The sequence below is a fragment of the Polyergus mexicanus genome, unplaced genomic scaffold (genome assembly GCF_030449975.1).
Source record: "Polyergus mexicanus isolate NDT 795.1 unplaced genomic scaffold, iyPolMexi1.0 SCAF_4, whole genome shotgun sequence".
Classification (NCBI taxonomy): domain Eukaryota; kingdom Metazoa; phylum Arthropoda; class Insecta; order Hymenoptera; family Formicidae; genus Polyergus; species Polyergus mexicanus.
In genome coordinates, this window is record NW_027223324.1 from 12,479,726 (window position 1) to 12,487,019 (window position 7,294).

A 7,294-nucleotide genomic window follows, 5' to 3' on the forward strand; every position below is an offset into this window, starting at 1 on the left:
CAATACTTCGCATTTAAATAAAAGAAAGGTTAATTGATTGATATCGAGTTCCTCCCAAATATGCTCGAATATCTGTCATTTAAGCAAACGCAATGCGTTTAATTTATAAAATGTCGCATTTTAACACAGATTTTTTTAGCGATTACGAATATTTTCGCAAGCATAATTAATACGTTGATTAAATATCTCTTCATTCTATTATTTTTTCAATCGGTTTGCTTGTTTCATCGATGTTAATAATATCGATCGAATGGAGCGTCAATATCGAGCTGTTCCATTAGAAATTTCTAAGCATGAAGCATCTTCTTTTCGCATTTAGCATTTTATTTTTTCAAACGTTTTCGTAATATCTTGTTTTTACAGTTAATTAAAATGTTTTTATATAAATCTGAATAACGGTCGGATTACGTAACTTCTAATGATAGCGATATATTCATAACACATGTTATTATATCTCTTCCATGTGCCGATTTATGCAATCGTTTATTCGAAAATTCTCAGGAACCTCTTTCTATGTTTTACATGCACAAAGAGAATTTTAATATATTCGAATTTAAGCCGATCCTCTTTCTCTCTCTCTCTCTTATTTCTAGGAAAGCGCTTAATAATCACATATAATTTTTCGTTATCGCGGTTAGCAGCATGCACAATTTCGAATTAGCTTGCCCATGCTCGAAATTAATCTCCTTTATCGCTAATTATCTTGTTTTAATACGCGTATAGATGAATACATTATTATAACGATCATATAAAGTGAACGAATAAAATAATGTATTAGTTGTTAACAATAGTATAATTACAATTTTTAATTTTAATATGTCTTTCTTTCCATTATGCGGTTAATAAATATATTCAAACTTCTATTTGAGAAAAGAAAAATAATATTTTTAACGTGACATTACGTGCAATACAGAACGCTTGACTCGTGACAACGAGATTCTACGTATATATTACTATATATTAATTGTGATCGTTAACTCTCAAGTCACGTTCTAAGAGTGAGCAGAACAGTTTATATCCAGCCGCACTGATGAGATTGATCGACCTCTATAAACGTCAACATCATAGTTCAACTTCTGTTGATTTCGATATTTCCTCTACAATGAATTTATTAAAATCGAGGAAATTGCAAAAAATAAAATGTAAGAAAATTTGTAAAAAATGAAACACAGATATACATATAATTTGCATCATTTTAAATGTGCGAATGGAAAAAAGAGTTGGTTTAAACAATTCTGATAAATTATATAATATATTATAATGCAATATATAATTATTATAAATTTTTAAATTATGGTATTTTCACATGACATCCTTTTTATACTGTGAAAATATTATTATTGTAAATATTGTTAATTTAGGAATGTGTAGTAATTAGAGAGAATAGAAGTTTATGATTATATGATAGTTTTCTATCTTATCTTATACCGGTTTTATTTGTGCTCAACTACGTTATTGCGCGTGTTTGTACATATCTTATAATTAGATAATCGCAAATCTACGACCACGCCATATATTTCAGTACTCTCGTATAAACTAGGTAAATTAATATTTATAGAGAAACTTGAACGCGCCCTCTCGTACTATAGTGAAACAGTAGCGGTAGTATGGGAGGAATATGTTATATAGAATAAGTAGCTTAGTAAAACCCACTTCTCTCCGAATGCAAGTGAAATTTAGGTATAGATTGATACTGCGCATTGCAATTTGACTATAATTGCTTTTAACTTTAGACTATTACAACTTCAATATATTTAAATTTCTATTTACAAAAATATTTCAATTGTATATATAGTATAATTGTTCTTCAATATTACTTGTGTAAATCAAAATTTGAATAATCTAGAATTATAATATATATACCATTAATAAAAAAAATATCATTTTCTCTATTATTTTATTATTTAAAATTATTTATTAAATTATAAAACTAATATATTTTAATAATATTATATTTTAATAATACACGTTGTTATACTATTATAATTATAGTCCGTTTGCAACTACTCATTGAGTGGAAATATCGATACGTCACTAATAATAAAAATTAATCCAGCGCACAAGTTTGCTGACGCAATCTTTTACTGTTGTAGTTACTTAAGTCTCGTGGTTCTTTTATTATTGATGTTGTACAAAAGCCGTTTATACTACGTTGGTTAATTAGTTTAATAGAGCGAGGTTAATCTATACTGAATCAATATAATTATACTTTGAGTCTCTTTATATATATTTTTTTATTTCGTCGATACATTAATTATGGCGCTCCTAGAATATGAAAATAATACAATTTAAAAATATCTCTTACACAACAATGTATACTGATGAGTTTTCTGGTATTTATATAATTGAAAGATCTTTATAATAAAAATAAATATAAGGTAATACTCTAATAATATAGTTCTGAGCGTAAAGATATGATAATTATTTAATTATTTCATTTCTTTATATATTTGATCTTTTTCTGTTATCTTACAATTTTCAATATTATCTATTTGTATCATATTATTGTATATTTGCGGTATAAATTTATCTATACTCTCTCTTTCTCTCTCTCTCTGTTTCGCAACACATATATGAATTTATTTTTTATTGTTTAAGAGTGTTATATTAAGCATAAATTTGACATATAACATTTAAGACTTTAAATATTCTATATATTCTATAATTCTATAATTTGCGGAGTGGAGAGATAGATCTAAATCCTATGTTAGAAACTTGAACTGGATCCCCTATCAAATGCCAGTGTAAAGGCCGAAAATAAAATTCGAAATAATGTTACCTCATATTGAGAGAATAATTTTAACTGTTAAATTATATCCTGAAAAATAAAAATACGAAGCATTAAAAATATTTTATTATTTCTCGGTCAATATATTTAGTTAATAATTTAATATTTATATTTATTGATTGTAAACCGTATTGTATTTGATGTAATAGTGAAATTAACCGCAATTAATTTTCCGTAAACAGTACACTTTTCTATATGAAGGTAGAAGGTAATATTGGCTTTCTGTTCGTATTATTCACGTCAATCTAAATTTCATTTTGCCTTTTAGTGCAATTTACGACTGACACCTCTCTAATTGCCAACTACAAAATTTTACTTTGTATTGAAATTTATTATTCACCTTTATGTATAGAGAAATCGCTCTACATAAACGATTTAATATAATATAAAATATTTTATCTTCCTCTCTTCTGTAGAAAAATATTATAATTTAACAACTATATATTTATAAGTAATAAAAAAAGACAATCAAATATAAAATTATAACTTTTATTTAGTTTAGCGTTTTGATAAATAAAATTATGATATATTATAAAATTTTGCTATTAATTGTGACTTTATAAATTCGATTAAACTTTATCATTTTGTTTTGTTAAAATTGATTTTTTTAAATTATGACTTTTTCTTTCTAAATTACGGCATTACAGGCAAGGGAGAAATTCGAATAAGATTTTATAGAAGAAATTTGAATAAGATTTATCCCGTTGGTAACAAACGAATCATTGTAGTTGCACCAACTGACGTTTCGCGATATATGTATAACGTAAGCCGTATATTCGTCCAACTTCAGCGATTCCTAGCAGACTGCTCATGCAAATCCACTAGCTGACGAGGCAACTGCGGTTACCGCAAACTGGTAGACGCATATGTAGTCGTGTCTCAAACAATGGAACAATGAGAATAAAGTAACGATTGAAACATTTTATGTAGAAAATTCAATGCGCAAAAAAAATCTTCCAATATAAAAATTTTCAAATTTACAGATTTAATTTCATATAACATCATACCCATTCGAAATATCGTAACGCAGAAAATTATGATAAAATAAAAATAATCTACATAAAACAAGAATGCTTCATATTATATGCTATGATTTTAGACTTCTTTTATTTTTTATAAATCTTTTTTTTTTTTTTTTTTTTTTTTAATAAAGTATATGTTTTGTAACAGAGACATCTTTTTTAGCCGGGAATATGGCGGATACTCTCCGTAATGTACCCATAGCAACGAAAGTTTCGAAAGTTACAGGAGTCATTACGCAGCCGCGACATCACCGCCGTATCCATTTAATTGCATTATACTCCCGACATCCCGTGACGTGCATACAATCCACGGTCGTCTATTAGGCTTACTTCGGCGACTCGTCACAGATTATTCATGCAAATCCTACAACAGATGCGGCTACGATGCGTGGCGCACGACCAGCAGAAATATGCGACGCCTAATCTCGTATCTTCTTTAATTAAATCAGCGATCGATGAAAGCGCGACGCGCTAATTTGTACGCTCCTGTCATTATCCGTTTCGATCACAAGGCACACACCGACGATCGCTAATGTCGTTCTAATAATGGGTACACGATCGTAATTGCGCGAACTCGTGAAACCGAATCGAGATACGCTCCGCGAATTTGCTGTGTTAGTTTGCAGCACGTTCCCGATATATTCATTTTTGTCGCGTCTCCGACTCGATACGTTTGTGTGTATGTTTTCATATATGTGCAATAAATTTTAGATTGTTCAAGTTTATCACGGACAATGAGCTGAAATTTTTTCGAGAAAATAATGACAATATCTATTAGCTAATAGTTAATATTTAATAAAAAGTGCTAGATTATTTCATATAAAAATATTTTAGCTATAAAGTATATCTGAAACGATATTGAATGTATAAATTTCATATGGAGAAAAGCAACGAGAACAATACAATATATAAAATTTAATTTCCGACAAACAATTTATATATTTGTATAAATATAGCTATACAAATTTGCATATTTTCAGATAAAAAATATGAAATAATTTCACTTGTGTTAATTTATCTATTTTTCCTTAAAAACCATTCTTCTCGCGGCTATTCCAGGCTATCACCGATGGCGAAGTGGCGATTAAACTGGTACTCCTGTAACGTAAACACGATCCGCATATCATATTGATCTTACTTGAGCTCTAAACTCCAACGTGTAAAATTTAGATTGTAACCAAGCTCGAGCCTAATTATTGCTTCAACTATCGACACAAGAATCTATGATAGCGTTCTGTTATACTTCCATTAGCCGTCTAATGAAAGTCCTAACGAGCAATCATGCATAAAATTATATATCCGCATGAAATTTGCAAATACGCAATTTTATACAATCACATTATGGTTCCTTGCAGCAGTTATTGCAATGGAAAATAAATAAAAAATGTAAGAGGAATATTCATCAAGAGAATCCAATCTCATCAATTAAGAATATTTAAAATTCAGAGCTAACATGAACTGCCTCCATAATTTATGACATCGACATTAAACATCGACATCGTTTTAAAGCAGATTTTATATTAATTTATCCCACATTTGCGATTTAAACTACTTTCATATAGTCGATCGTTTCAAATACGATTCATCGACCGAAGCCGAATGTACAGTAGCGATCTTTTTCATTCGGCTGAAAACAGGCGGTGTTTATTAAAGCATCGGCATCGCGGAAATGCCGCGGCGCTGGATTGGAATCGTAATGTGCTTTTCGATGCAATGATGGAAACGATATATATATCTGACTGTTCTCCGATCTTGCTATGCGCGCGCTCTCGCCGTTCAATCTGTTCTACGGTTTGGTTGCGCTATTGTGCCGGCAACCGGAAGTCGCTTAGTATGGTAATTTCGTAATTTGTTTCCCATTGTGCAGCGGCGTATGATGTCGCAGCGGACGATCGATTTCTCGTTGGATGCAAGCGCGTGAGATTGCCGTGTGTTGACGGATACTGTTCGCATAGTCGAATATATGGCTAAATTTGCACATACATGTGACGCGCTTTTTTAATAACTTTCCATCATCATTCTTGTTACAGCGAATAAGAACGTTTTATACGTCTGTGCGCGAACTCTCTATTATATATTTTATTAACAAAATATGTATATAAAAACGAAATACTGCTGGTATTTAGTAAATTAAAGAGCTAATAATTTTTAAATCCTTAATCCTCTAATGACTCTTTTCTCTTATAGTTTCTCTTATAAAAAATCAATTTTTAACTCGAGATATAAAAAGATTTGTAAAAGTGAAAGAAACACGGCCAACAATTCAAGTTATTGATCCCGGCACAGGATATGGCGGGGACGGATATGCAGTAAATCCTAACTAATTAGTCCGAACGACGATAACATTCCCCTACAGTCGCGCGATCTGTCTCTCCCTAAACTTCTCTCTTCTCTTCTCGACTTGCAATGTCTCCGCTTGTGTTCCACACAATTTCTTCTCTGTGGGGAAACGCAACTTTCCCTGTGACAATCCCTAAACTGTCTGCACGTTCCATTGATTAAACCAAATGTCGGCTAGCTCCCCCTTAGCTATCTGCCGCTGTTTCACGTGTCTAACGTTTTCTCCGGCACACCTAACGAGGTCGCAAGTGGAAACTCGCAAAGATCGTACCGGGAAAGTTCTCGGCGTCTACAGGTTCATTAATAAAAAGCACGGCTCGCGCAAACGGAGATTGTTGACAAAACGATGAGCGCTCACGCCGTGTTTCTTGCCCGATGAATTTAACTGTGAAATTAAGACGGTTGTGATTACCAAAAGGTACCGACAAACTAATTATTATTAGAACTGAACGGAAGAAAAGGATACGCTACATAATTCCACATTTTGTTTTTGCATCTTGTTTATCTAATTTTGATCGGAATTATCGAATAATATGTTAATTGTGTACAACTTAATTAAAATATTAGTTAAATATAAAAACTTTCTATGTAAAGTCTAACCTTCCTTTCGATTTGTGCATTGATGCCGCACATCATATAGTTTCAAAAAATATTAATAATAATGCCGATAAAAAACCATTACTTTCATTTAATAAAATTCGATAAATTGTCAGTATATATGTAAGTATAAAATACTGAGTATTGTGTAAGACGTATAATAATATATCATCTTTAAAAAGAAAATATTTTATTTATTAAAAGGAAATTTGCCTCCCCTTTTTCAAAAAAAGACATTCTTCATATAAATTATTATTATAATTAATGATTACGTGATATTGAAGTTTGTACAATGTGCTACGTGTGGAAAGACCTAACAATCCCCAAAGCGTCTGTACGTCCTGTAGATTAAAGTAAATGTTGACAGGCTTCCCTTTACTTCCCTACGTTCGTTTCGTGCGTCTAACGTTCCCAGACAATCAACTAGTTCGCAAATAAAAATTTTATTTGCTAAGGAAAGAAATCGTAGACGATATAGCTGATCGTTATGGAAAGTTGCTTGAATTAAGATATCGTTAAAAAGAAGAAACATAATAACACATTTTTT